Source organism: Schistocerca nitens, chromosome 1 (genome assembly GCF_023898315.1).
Source record: "Schistocerca nitens isolate TAMUIC-IGC-003100 chromosome 1, iqSchNite1.1, whole genome shotgun sequence".
NCBI classification, from domain to species: Eukaryota; Metazoa; Arthropoda; class Insecta; order Orthoptera; family Acrididae; genus Schistocerca; species Schistocerca nitens.
This window is the reverse complement of record NC_064614.1, coordinates 459596808-459611924: the sequence shown is the minus strand read 5'-3', so window position 1 is coordinate 459611924 and position 15117 is coordinate 459596808.

Here is a 15117-nt window from a genome sequence, read left to right as displayed (position 1 = left end):
TGTAAATGTGAGTGTTGCTGTTCATAATGTATTTAAAAATGAGACAAGAAATGAGAATAAAATTTTATGAGACTCTGACACCTCCAACTTTGTTGGACAATGTCACTGAAGTCAAGTTTAGCAGGTACATTGTATTCTATCTACAAGATGCTTAAATTAGTCTATATTCACCCTTACTCGTCCTTAAACAATTTATCTAGTTTTCCGAAACTGCGTTCACAAGACACTGCAATCACTGGAATTGTCATGTATATTCCTGCTGTTTCGACAATTGGATAAACATCTCTTGACTCATGCTTTAAAATAAGCTTCAGAACATCCAACTGGAAAGCCATGTCAATGCTCTTCATCAGGTCTTTCACCTGGAACTCGAATGCAGATATTTTGTTGACTCTGCAAGATTTAGCACTAAATGAAGGTAAGTTTTAACTCAAGGCTGTGGCATTTCCTGTTCCAACAGCGAATCGTTCAGCAGAAGAGATCACCAACACACAACTGAATGCAGAAAGGAAGTACTTTATTACCATAAATGAGACACCCCAATACAAGCAGTGCACCCAATGGACATTCATACCAGATTAAGTCGGAGACCATAATATCATGAATCAAAGTAGTTGTTCTCAAAGTCGATAACAATATGTTCGATGATGGTGGTCATCACACAGCCTAACATTGCGGGTTACCTACATCAGGGGCAAGTTTACCTTCAGAGGCAAACCTATTGTTTTCTTTTGATTGACAGGTCTGTAACCTATTGTTCTGCTAAGCAAATTATAACCCCCTGGGGATAATTCTTTCTTTTGATTGACAGATCCTTAATCTATTGTCCCCCACCCCTCCCTCTCCCCTTCCTCCTCTCAACCCCCCAAGAAACATCCAACCCTCCACCTTCCCCCTTGCTGATATGGTACACTTTCAGGCCTGAGTTATTCGAATAGTCCCATCTCATTCTATCAATTTGATTGACTACTTAATTAAATTGATCAGTTAATTAACCCCTCCCCCTCTGGTAAACCCCCAACCCTCCCCTCCCCTCTCCCTCTCCCCACCTGGAAATTGGCAGTTCTGTGCTGGAGAGAAAGGATCTCATGACAGGAAATGCGATTACATTACAGAAGGAATATTGTTTATTTATTTAAAAAAATCAGTTTGCAGGGGTTGGCTCTCTCTTGCTCATCATTCTCTGCTGTTTGGGAAGATACACATCTTATAAAATACACCGAAAATAAGTAATTAAATCGATCGCTTTTTTATCCCGATCACGCAAAGAATACCGCCGTGAAACAGTCATTACAAGTAATTACACTGTTAAAATTACACTGCAAGCCCCAGCCTGGAACAAAGGTGTCCATGCGGATGCTGGTTCTAGCACAAACCTGCTTGCTTGCTGCTATACTTTCTACCAGGCACATTTTTATCAGTGTAACTACAATTAAATACCGAGCCATGTACTGTAAATTTCCACTCTTGACGGCTATGGCCCTGGAACGAATCTCGCTTTGCAATTTCAGTATCTATAGCGCACATAATCCTCCACGTAAAATCTCTCTCATACCCTTATGGCTATCAATGTGTTGAATCTATATCTCTCTCATGATAGGATACAAAGTCATTTTCTCTGGAGATGCCGGAGTATAGGCCACAGTAACTTTACACTGCAACATATACACATTTCAGACAATCAGTGCAGTTATCGTTTATATGTGTACAGTACCCAAAAAATTATGATTAGCCCACACTCACACCGGCTATGTGTCCCGACCTGACGTTTAAGTCTCTGAGTTCAGTGCTTCTGGAAGGTGCCAAGATTCTCTCAAACAAGTGTTGTAAAACCACAAGCGTACTGCACTATGTGATAATCAACAGCGCTCCCACGGACGAAAGGGTTCGAAAGATTTCACCGATACGGGTCGGTGTCCTGAAATCAACATCGCAGTCTATAGTGCAACAAGGAAAACGTGAGGATATGCTTAGGAGAGGCGATGAGGGGACGTTTTTTTACAACTGTATTGCCCATCCTGTTTGTATACTATAGCAGAACCAGCTGAACCCTCGCACTGCTATGTTGCGCAGCTGTTTACGAAATGAATTTACGTTGGGACATAGTCCTCAATGCGTTGAAATCACAATTCACCACGTCAAACCTATCCTTCCGTTACATCTACACACTTTTTTTTTTTTTTTTGAATAGTAGTCTGACTACTTCCCACAAACGTCTGGTGACATATCGGAACATAAGCCACAGCACCTTTACGTTCAAGCAGCAGCATAACATTTCTGACTATCAACTATAAGTTGGGTGTCATTTTCACACTTCCCAGTAGCAAAAAAGCTTTCGCCGTCACATATTTATCGATGAATAAAGGATGTAATTACAATTTTAAAAAGCCCTTGCATCTTTTTTATTTGATCGATTTCATCACTTACACGAAACCTTTTCGTAATTTTTGATACTTGTAAATCCAGCCAACACACAGTGGCATCCTATATACATTCAGACAACCAAGTCGGGGTTTGTATCAGTACAATACATGCACAGCTACCGTAGACCTACCTACCATCAAACAGATCATACAAATTTCCCCGACTAAGAAATTATTGCGAGTGCAGTACAGACTAGAGTAGTCCATCCGGAGTGGAGAAACGGCAAAACTGTTCTAGTCTAAGCACATGTTTAAGTTCCTGGTGCTAAGCACTGCACCTTTTCAACACTTTGGGCCAAGAGGAGCGTCACTGCTAGATGGATTTATTGCAGCTGGCAAAATTAAGTTTGTTACGAAAAAACAAAAGAGTGTTGTTAGAGCATCATACAAAGATTTTGTTTGTTACATGTGCGAGAAACGGCGACTTAATGAAGCAGACCTGTTTAGATCCTGTAACATGTGTGTGTGGGAGCTGAATTTTTAAAAAGGAATACCATTTTATGTAGAAGCCTGCTATAGACTTAATTGCAAAAAATGCTTAATCCAAGTGTACAATTAACTTTTGTTGTCCCTTTCAAAGTACTGGCGGTATGTAACTGAATAGTGACTGTCAGTCTGGCGTTATTCAGTTATTCAGTTTCAATTGTGTGCAGGAGGTCTGTGAATACGGTAATGCCGTAATTGTAATAGTGAATACGAGGGGTGGTAGTGAGTGTCTTGTGCAAAGATGGTCATGCCTCAGATACCGCTATCAAAGGGAAATAGAGACTGCATAACTCTGCTTATTCAAGAACAGAGCTGCATCCACACAATAGAAAAAATATTGTAGAGCTCTTACTTCCTCAATATGTTATAACCGTTAGCCTTGAGGACTACGGATTCGCTGGGTAAAGAGAATGTTACTGATTACAATATCTCTGAGCGAGTGAAATCACGAAGTGTGTGTAATGTGTTCTTGGATATTTATATGAAAAAAGAGTGGTCGCCACGTGAAAGCTTTTGATTACCGCATGTCCCCTATACCACTTGCACGATTACTGGGTCACATATATCGCACGGATTTTATTTGCTACCTGACATATTTAAAAGGGATGAACTCGTTTCAAAGTATGAGTCTTGCTTTAAGCACTATGACTCGAATGCGCGATGCCATTTGATGGGCCACCAACACTGTCCCTTAACTCACTTTAACTTTTGCAGCAACGTGATTCTCTGTTTCTCTGAGTCGTATCGCGGTTGATTTGCTGCTAAGATGTTTGATTGTTTCAAGTGAACTGAAAATGCTGAAGAGGAAGTGTTCATTCGAAGCAAAATATTCAGCTGAATGCTTCTTCATAAAAAGAGGGAGACGTGACTATGTTGCAGAGTATGTAATCTGTAAGTGTTATGGTATTATTGCGGACGGGGAAGAGCAGATATTAATGATCATTTAGATAACGTAAAGCGCAAATCAAACGTGCACTCTGGAAGTACTTAAAGAAATGGACAGCTACTTTCAAATTCATTCACGCAGGGTCAGTTAGCAATAGCAGCGAAATTAACACTGTGCTGTAATACCGTTAAACGTCGTCGCGTCGTTTGAAATAAGTGAAATATACTTACATGCTAAGCTCAAACTTTGTAATATTTTCGAAGCCGCAAAAAAATGTAACGTTGGGGATGACAAAATCAACAGCAATTGTAAAATAATTTTAACGACCGGCACTGTCAAACAAATATACAGAGATCTTTCAAAGTTCCGTTATTTTTGTATAGCTGCGGCTGTACGCAGCTAAAAGCGGAATTTGCTCCAATCTTTCACTTTTTTAAGCTTAAGAGAAGTAGCCCGCTTTTCCCGATTTCTTCTTCCCAAATTACGTCCATTTTTAGTCAATTTGAGAGAAATGTCCCAGTTTGTCAGACAGAAATTATGGCAACCCTAGATACATCCAAAGCTGAAAGTGGAGTTATCGCGAAATGGGGGCGAGCATTACCTATGTTTAGTCTTGCGTTCGATTTTACGAATAGCAAAAATCCCACAATTAGTTAGACACGGGCAGTGCTCGCAGACCGGCACAGACTTGTCCAGCGCGCTCAGACCAGCATTAATCTGGTGGTGGGGTAGAACGTTGCTTTCCTACTGGCTCCCTGTGGAAAGTGGTGGGTGGAGGGGGCAGAGGGTATACAAACGCAACTCCACCCCCAGTCTCCCTCATTTTGTCGTCAGCCACTGTAGTGTGAGGTCAATTGGCTTGGTATCGTTCGTGTGCGTTAATCGTCAGTTTGCTCCTTTTTTGCGTGCGCATTACCAGTTTGTGTGAAAAATGAAGCGTTCAGCTGCATCATGCACAATCGGTAGTGCCAGTGGCAGAAAACAGCAGAGAACGTTAGGTCAGGATGGAGAATTACCTGGTAAGTACAGATTCAAATCGGTAACTGTAATTTTTCGCTTCCACTAATAATTTAGTACTATTGATACCCACCGACACCAATCGTGGATGAAACAGCAGAGACAGTAGCAGCATTGTAAGTATGTATTACCTCTTTGTAGTACTGGGTGTGACCAGCGAATCTGTAGATGATTTCGAGTGATCGAAATTGATAACCGTAAGTTTTTTTTCCCCTAAGAATTTCGTACTGAACAGATGACTTATTGTTTCAGCATACATCCAGCGGGTAGTAGAAGAGCCCATGAGGCAACAGCTGCAGCAACAGCAGTTGCAGCAAGAACAGTGGCTGCAGCTGCACCAGCAGCAACAGCAGTGGCAGAAACTGCAGCAGCAGTGGTATAGTATCATCGCAGGTAGTAGATATATCTTTTATCGAATACACAATATGTTGCGACCAACGAGTCTGATGTTGTAGATGATTTCGAGGAGCCAAAATCGATAAATGTTATTTTTTCACAAGGAATTTCGCGTTGTTGCAGTATATGTCGTGCACACGTAGTTTCAATCTAAAAAAAGACATCGTTTACATAATATGTTGTTCCTGTTATAGATGTTTTTGAGGATAAAAAACGATAAAAGTTACTTCTTTTCTTTTCTTTTCACTAAGAATTTCGTATTGTTTCAGTGTATATAGCCATTACTTTTTTTCAATCTCCATAGTACTGTGTATACGTAATTATATGTCACTGTACAATAGAGTCCCGTTAATCCGAACTAACTGGGACCAGACCTTGTTCGGATTACCGATTTGTTCGGATTAGCAGGAATTACGGTGACGAGTTTCTAAGAATGAAGTATACCAAGCAGATAAGTAGGTACACCATGGTAACAAATGGGAACAAGTGTGGGAACAATGGCTCACTCTCACTCCCTGCCCTTGCTGTTGTGCGTTGTTGAGACCTTTGTAGTGTGTGAGGTCAGTGCACTGCCAGTTGGCTCGCAAAGCACTTGGTGATGGTACTTATCGATCGCTGGCACGCGTAACAGTTGTATTGTATTCGTTCAGGTATAGTGGTGTACGTATTTTCGTCATGAGTAAACGGAAACATACAACGTTAACTCTCAAAGAAAAACTAAATGCTTTGAAGCGGATAGACAATGGTGAGAATGTATCTAAAGTGGCAACGGAACTGGACTTTGGTGAAGCAACCATTTGTGATTGGAAGAAGAACCGAGTGAAGCTTGAACAGTCTTGTGCAACGTCGTCGGGAAAAACACTCGATATTCGGCAGACTTTGAAACAGTCCCAGTACGATAAATTAGATGAAGCTCTTTTCCTTTGCTTTACGCAGGAAAGGGAACTCCTTTGACTGGAGTACTAGTTCAGGAGAAGGCTGTTTACCTGAACAAGTTAATGAATGGTGATGAGTCTTTTAGTGCGAGTATGGGTTGGTTGGACAGATTCAAAAAACGTCATGGAATCCGTGATCTAACAATTACTTGAGAGAAGTTTTCTTCTGGCCGTGATTCAGCGAAGGAATACTTGAGTGAGTTTGAAAAAATTATACGAGAGGGAAAGTATTCTCCCCAACAAATTCATAACGCTGACGAGATTGGATTTAATTTTAGGGCATTACCAACAAAAATCCGGCATCAAAAGCAGAAGACCATGCTCCTAGTTTAAAATGTGAAAATATCATGTGACTTTATTAGTGTAAAGCAATGCTGCTGGTAACCACAAGCTGCCTTTAAAGCTGATCGGCAAATCTGCTAGGCCCAGAGCTTTTAAAAACTGCAACATGAAGTCCCTGCCCGTATATTATCGCAGCTAGAAAAAAGTTTGGATCGATGGTAAGCTGTTCAAAGAATGGTTTCACGACCAGTTTGTTCCCTCTTTTCAACGGTTTTCTAAGGAAAATCATTTGTCTCCCAGTGCAATCCTTTTAATTGATAACGCACCCAGTACTGAGGAAGTGATGGAGAAATTGTGGCGAAGTTTTTGCCGCCAAATGTTACACCACTTCTACAGCCGATGGACCAGGGCGTACTGCAAACGTTAAAACTGATTTACAGAAAACAATTTTTAAGAATTCTCCTCCAAGATCATAGCAATCCTTTAGTGGACAAATAAAAGACCAATGTGAAGGATGATGTTTATTGGGCCGCTGAGGCATGGCAGAATATTTCAGAAAATACTCTGAGAAAATCGTGGATATCTCTTGAATTTCAGGACAACCTAGTTGAAAATGAAGAGCAAAATCTACTACAAATGATACAATCACTGGATGTGAAGAAGCTAATGAAGGAGACATAGATGAGGGATGGCAGCGGATGGGGCATGTGTGGAGAACCTGACTGACGCTGATTTAGTTGCTGCTGTGATTCAAGAGCAGGAAGAAGTGGACTGCTGTGACGGAAGTGACAATGAGTCTGAAAGCGACAAAGGAGAGCTGGTGCCACACAGTGACGCAGCAGAAGCCCTTGACCTCGCACTATGTTATTGGGTCAACAGCCCACTGCTACACCTGCTGATTTGATGTTTATGAGACGATGGCGCAACTATGCGTCATATAACAGACAGTCTTCATTGCACCAAAAAACAATGACTGAGTTTTTGTCATCTAAAAAGAAGGGATAAAATGTCCGCTGTATTTTAGTAGGTTTGACAGCATTCTTTAATTGTTATACATGGTTTAAAGTATTGTTTTATTGCCAGTTTTTCTAATACATGTTTACTGTACTGTGTAAATTAAAATAGTGTGCATGTACAGCAGTTTACCGCACAGTTTTCCATACTTGCCGGCCGCGGTGGTCTCGCGGTTCTAGGCGCGCAGTCCGGAACCGTGCGACTGCTACGGTCGCAGGTTCGAATCCTGCCTCGGGCATGGATGTGTGTGGTGTCCTTAGGTTAGTTAGGTTTAAGTAGTTCTAAGTTCTAGGGGACTTATGACCACAGCAGTTGAGTCCCATAGTGTTCAGAGCCATTTTTTTTTTCCATACTTAGACCAACATTTTTCATGTGCGGATTAACTGAACGTTCGAATTACCGGGGTTTGGATTAGCGGGACTCTGTTGTATATGTAATACGGCGTGATTTCTTTGTTGCAGATGATTTCCTGTCAGACGAAGAAGGGGGCAGGGAGAGGTATGTGCTGGAGATATGTAGGGGCCATTGCAGATCTCATGTAAGTATGTATTCTAAAACAAATTATTGCTTATCATAGTTCCTCTGTGTATATTGTTTTATTATTAGATCATCATGTTGTAGACGATATCAATGAAATGAATCGATGGGCCTTCCCCAATTCAGGCGAGGACGAAATGCAACTTTTTCCCGACGACGTTGCACAGGACTGTTCAAGCTTCACTCGGTTCTTCTTCCAATCACAAATGGTTGCTTCATCAAAACCCAGTTCCGTTGCCAGTTTAGATACATTCTCACCATTGTCTATCCGCTTCAAAGTGTTCAGTTTTTCTTTGAGAGTTAACGTTGTATGTTTCCGTTTACTCATGACGAAAATACGTACACCACTATACCTGAACGAATACAACTGTTACGCGTGCCAGCGATCGATAAGAAACATAACCAAGCGTACTGACCTCAGACACTACAAAGGTTTCAACAATGCACATCAACAAGGGCAAGGAGTGAGAGTGGGCCATTGTTCCCACACTTGTTCCAATTTGTTACCATGGTGTACCTACTTAGCTGCTTGGTATACTTCATTCTGGAACTATTGCTACAACACGCTGTGCCTTGGGTACCAGGGGCGGCAAAGCCTATAACATCGAGACGGGGTCCTGTGCGACGCGCTTCACCGGCACTAGTTGCTGTGCGGGTAGTCGCCACCGCCCCAGCACCGCTCTGGCGTACGTGGACCAATCTCCCCCAGTCTAGTGGATAAGGGCTGCAGCTGCCGGACTGCTCGCACTGGCCTGATTCTGTGGCATCTCCTCCTCCTCCACCATCATGTCCTCACCGATCTCTTGAGTACAGCTCATACCCTTCAACACATCACCACAAGCAGCTCCATCGTCTAGTTGTAGTTATAGTATTAGTAGTAGAAATGATTCTGTGGCTAGTGGCAGTTCCCTCTCCTGTCCTTTTAGTGAAGGCATGATATCAGTGACATCATACGGCAGTTAGAATACTCAGTGATTGCAGACGCCTTTGAGGAGCAAAATGCGTTCACAAGGACCGAGAATCCAACAGGAGGGTACTGTCACTCTGTTGGTTTTCTAATGGTGTGCCTTCCTATCGTGGAAACAGAGCTCTTCAAGGTAGTCAATGATCCGCAGTATCCCACCATTAAATGCAGTGTGTGCTCTGCATCAAACAATACTCCCCCCCCCCCCCCCCCCCCAAAGTTGATTCTGGCATTGTGGCATTGAAGAGGCAAGTCTTCATTATCCTTGCGCGGGGGGGGGGGGGGGGAGGATGGTGTGATAACGTGGAGCACGTTAATCGCCGAGTGGTTTCTTAAATCCACCTTAAGTGCTGTAATGGACCGGTTTTCCGAGATGGAAATTAGGGGTCAGCTAAAGCACTGAGCTGAATACTACACCTGGACATCCACACACACATGTCTATGATCCATTAAATGGAGGGTCTATGTACATAGAGGTATCGAAAGATATAGCTGATGAGAGGGCATGCATTAATGTCGAAAATAGAAAGGATCAGGCTTGTTTTGCTTCATCAGTCCTGGCTTGTGAGAGAAATTACGATGGTAGGGAACATCTTGAGCGCCCCGGTACATACCACATACCTAAGATACTATCCCTGGAGGGTATAACTTCCATGACGTGGAGTCCCCTTTCAAGATCCGGGACATATCTAAATTTGAGGCGCAGAATACCAGAATACTGGTTCATGTTTATGGCCTGGAGAAGTAAAGAAAGTTAGAAGATCAAGACAAGCATATTGTCGTCGGCCCCCTCCATTTCTCAAAATTTGTTGGTGAGCATGAGATGCATGTAAATGTGCTGCTCCTCTCTGAAGGTGATAATTATCATTATTTTTGGATCAAAGGCGTGTCTCAACTCCTTTCTGCCCAACAGAGTAAGCATAAAGGTAAACAGCATAATTGCTTAAGGTACCTCAATGCATTTTCCTGAGACAAATTATTAGCGGCACATCTAGTAGATTGCACTTCCAAGGACCCAGTGTGTGTTATTAGTCCTACTGAGGTAAACAAATTCAGAAAGTTTAAAAATGCTCACCACCAGGAGCAATGCCTCCTTCCTCTTGTGACCTGCTGTGAAGGTGACCCTACGACATTGTTTACCATCTTTTCAGAAAAACACATACCATATGCAACAGTGTACCAAATTGTATCTTCCTATGATTCGGGTCTTAACCATTGCAAATCTTATGTCAGGGATAATCCTGCAGTTTGGCTGCTTGCTGAGATCGAAAAACTTTCACGGGAGGTTGATAAGCTTTACAGCGACAACGTTCCACTGACCAAATCGAAGGAGAATGAAGATTTGTACAATAATGCAGTTGACTTGTCATATTTGTGGGCTGCCGTTTGGCAGAAATGCAGAAACTCCTCGTAGGGACCACTGTCATCTTACGGGGAAGCTCTGTGGTGTAGCTCACAATACATGCAATTTTAAATACAAGCTACCAAGGCACATACCCGTTTTCTTCCATATTTTAAGTGATTATGATGCTCATTTTCTACTTGAGCACTTGGCTGATTTCGGCATGGAGAAAGAATAGGTCAATATCCTACCTGAAGGTGTCGAGTAATACATCTCATTCACCAAACATATGATACCAAGATTTACGCACCACTTCCTTAACACGCTACGTTTTATGCAGGCTCCAGTCCAGAAACTCATTGAAACTCTACCTCAGGGGGATAAGCATATCACTCGAGCTGCATTTCCCGATGAGGAAAAGTTTGAACTTGTGACTAGGAAGAGGGGGTTTCCCATATGAGTAAATGGATGGTATGGCAAAACTCACTGAAACTGGGCTACCCGACATAACTGAATTCTCCAGCAACTTCACAGGTGATGCCATAATGGGTGCAGAGTATGAGCATATCGTGAATGTCTGGTGGGAATTCAACATCTCCACTTTGGGTGAGTATGCACAGCTTTACATGGACACTGACGTGTGCTTGCTTGCTGATGTTTTCGAGAAATTTCGGAGTCTATGCATGACCACATGTTCACTGGATCCCACCTTCTATTACATGGCACCTGGGTTGTCTTGGGACGCAATGCTCAAAAAAATTAAGTGCAGCATCAAATTATTGACCGATGCTGATTTGCTCCTTTTCTTTGAGTGAGGGATCCATGGCGGACTTTGCCAATCTATTCATAGGCATGCCAAGGCAAATAACCCACGGATGGGTGACTGGTTCAAAGCATCCCTTGATCCAAGTTACATTATGTACTTGAATACAAATAACTCATATGGGCACACCATGCAGGAATCACCGCCGATTGTTGAATTTCGATGGGTGCCTGAAGACGAATGCAAGGGGTTAAGTGGAAAAATCGTGGGAGGTATGGTAGCTGATTCTGATGTAGGATATGTAGTGGAGGCAGAACTCACATACCCTATTAATTTGCACGACACACGACGATTTGCTGCTGTGTCCAGAGCAACGAGTTCCATGAGGATGCTCCACCCCAAAACTGATGGCCGTGCTGGGGAATTATCTCTACTAGTGTCTTAGCTTGAGGTTGGATAGAATCACCCGGGCTATCTTCTTCAAACAGACCCCCTCGTTGAAGGACTATACTGATTTGAATACCACACAGAGAGCTTCTGCAATGTGTGACTTAGATTTTCATAAATTAATGGATAATTCAATTTTCGGTAAAACAATGGAGAATTTGAGAGAACGACGCGAAATTTTATTTAGAACCATTTGGGATGGGCTTTAAGGCGTAAGAAAATGTACTTCCAGACCAAATTTTAAGCAGGTCACCATATTCAATAAGAACTTTGTTGCTGTGGAGATGGCGAAGACTGCAGTAGAGTTTACGGAAACTGTTTATGTGGGGATGTGCACACTAGACCTGTCCAAATTCCACATGTACCGCTTTCATTAGGAGTTTGCCAAAATTCATTTCACAGATACTAAATTACTTTATATGGATACAGACAGCTTCATCTGTCGGGTAAAGAACAACAATCCATATGAAGTAATGAGGAACCATGGTAATAAATTCGACACATCCTCATGCAAGGCTGATAATCCTTATTGGTTGGTTTTGGGGAAGGAGACCAGACAGCGTGGTCACCGGTCTCATCGGATTAGGGAAGGATGGGGAAGGAAGTCGGCCGTGCCCTTTCAGAGGAACCATCCCGGCATTTGCCTGGAGTGATTTAGGGAAAGCACGGAAAACCTAAATCAGGATGGCCGGACGCGGGATTGAACCGTCGTCCTCCCGAATGATAATCCTTATTGTATTGTTCCGCAGAACAATAAGGTTATCAGCCTTATGAAAGATAAGGCGAATGGATTACCGATTGTGGAGTTTGTAGATCTGCGATGAAAAATGTATGCACACAGCACACTCGAAGGTGCCACCCAGAGGTGGGCTAAGGGTGTGTGTCATATGGCATCGAGAGCCATCTCTATTGAAGACTATTTGCAGTACCTGTACAGTGGTGTTCACAGTGCTGCACTGCAGCAACACATATGGTACAGCAAACAAGTATTTGATCGATAGGACATGAGGTGTACATTGTACTGCAGTCTAAAATCGGCCTGTCGCCTCATGACGATAAAATGGTGTTTTGTGATGATGGGATTGAAAATCTCCTGTACTCACACTACTCACTTGTAGCGAGAGAAGAGGTGGGGGACTCTGATTGAGGGAGAGAAGAAGCGAGCATGCATATATATATATATATATATATATATATATATATATATATATATATATATTGTTGGTGTGCTTGATTCGCATGGTCATTAGTCTGTTACTGATTTGATTTATGTCTATAACAGAGTCAAGGGTGTCCTTATTTACAATAAAAGCCATGCCAAATATTGCAGCTCCTTTGCCAATTTTCTTGTCTGTTTTACTTTTAAAGATACGGTAATTGTTGTAGTCTATTGTTTCTGAATCAGTGAATCTGGTCTCTTGGAGAGCAAGGATTTGAATTTTCTGTTTGTTGAGTTCTGTTGTAAGATTATGAAGTTTGCCTGTCTGAATTAGTGTCTGAATGTTAAAAGTGCCAATAAATGTATGGGACTTTCGTGGACGTTTACTAGAGAACTCCGACTTTCTCTGTCGTACGAGCCCAAGCTCCCCAGAATCCGATAGCTTGGTTGTCGCCACAGGGCGAGTGGATTGGCCACCTGGGGTAATATTAATTTTACTTGTACGAATCATACTGCTTGTAATTAAGTTCCAGCTAATGCTGGGTAGTTAGAACCAGGGATTGTTAGTTCCTGGAGCTTGGTGTTCAGCCGCACCTCACATGGTGAACAGACGCTGGCCAGAGTACCGGTGGTTGGCCTGCAAATCTCCTTTGAGAAGACAGAATTCATCTGCTCAAAATTAGATATTTCGAAACTAAAAACAAAGTATGGTGAAATAACTAGAGTCAAGCACTTTAAGTATCTCGGTGAAGTTATTGAACCAACAGGACTTGAGAAAATAGCACAAAAAAACCGATTACAGAAAATCAAGAAAGCATTCGGACTTATTCAAAATATATATAACAAGAAATGTCTATCAAAAGGCACTAAAATCAGACACTACAACACAGTCATCAAACCAACAGTCACATATGCAAGTGAAACACTCTCCCTGAATAGAAAATTAGATTTACACGAAATTAAGAAAGTAGAGAGAAAAATTATTAGAAAAATCCTAGGACCACGATACACACAAGATGGATACAGGCTGCAGACTACCGAGACAACCGAAAAAATATCAAACATCGAGGCAGATATCAGGAAGAGGCGGATGAAGTTTTATGGACATATAGACAGATTACCTGGAAACAGGTTAACTAAACGTCTATTGGACTATATGACATCACTTAAGGCAACAATACCCTGGGTAACTGAAGTTAAGAAGGATTTGAAAAAGGCAAAAATTGACATAACAAACACATCAGACCGGGATACATTCAGAAGAAAAATCGACAAGTGGAAGTTTACTCCAGAGACGGAATCTAAACATTTCCGACCAAAGTGGACCGAAGAAAGGAAGAAGGCCTTTGGGGAGGCAATGAAGAAATACTGGGAAAATAAGAAGAACATTAAGAAATGTTAATCACCTGCTTATCGTTCTCCCATGGGGACATTCGCTAATAATATATATATATATATATATATATATATATATATATATATATATATATATATGTGTGTGTGTGTGTGTGTGTGTGTGTGTGTGTGTGTGTGTAAAGCTCACAGTCCATCAGAATTGTTATTGGGAAAAGCCTTTGCTATTGGGAGTTGTGGAAATTAGATTCTAAGTGTGCACATTCCACCACAAATATTGTAAAAGCTGTACTGGTTGGGCTGCGGAATTTAGTTGTAGTAGTAAAAAAGTATCTCCACATTAGATTTTAGTGTCAATTTATATACCTGGAAAAACGTAAACATTCTCATCCAGTGCAACTGAGGAAAAAAAACGGTAAAAAAACATTCTCAACCAGTGTTACTGTTGTAGCATGTACCTCTTCATTGGAATAACAGAGTCAAATTGAACCTCAGAAACTATTTAGTATCTCAAGAACTGAACTGTAATCTCAAGAATTTAATTTTAATCACAAGAATTGTATTTGTGTGAACAGAATAAACGAAAGAATTCGTTACCATACGGTCTTTGCTGTTCTTGTCATTTACAAAAAAAAATAAAAAAATAAAAAATAAGTAAAATGGTCCCCTGTTGCATTATATAGGGGTGTAGGTCACAAATGACATTACTTTTTGTGAAGATGAGTGCTACTAAGGAGGTGAAGTTTAAATTGGAAGATAACAAAACATATAGAATGATTGCATGGAATTACGCATATCACGCAGCACAAGTAGGGTTATGGGAGCAGGAGGCACATGACCGCATCCGCTAGCAAAGTCATATAGCAAACATGTCCAAAACTCAATATAGGAGAACCACAAACATAATATCTGGACGAAACTGTTACACTGTCAAAGCGGGAACAAGATGGGGGAAAAGTACACACAGGGTTGTGAGGTAAGAAATTCATTTATTTCTCAAAGAAATTTTACATTTTCATAAGCAGACACAGTAACACTATTTTCATACATCTTCTTCTTGCTGAGTCGATGGAGAACAGGACCACCGAAGAATTCCAGGTCTTGAATAGCAAC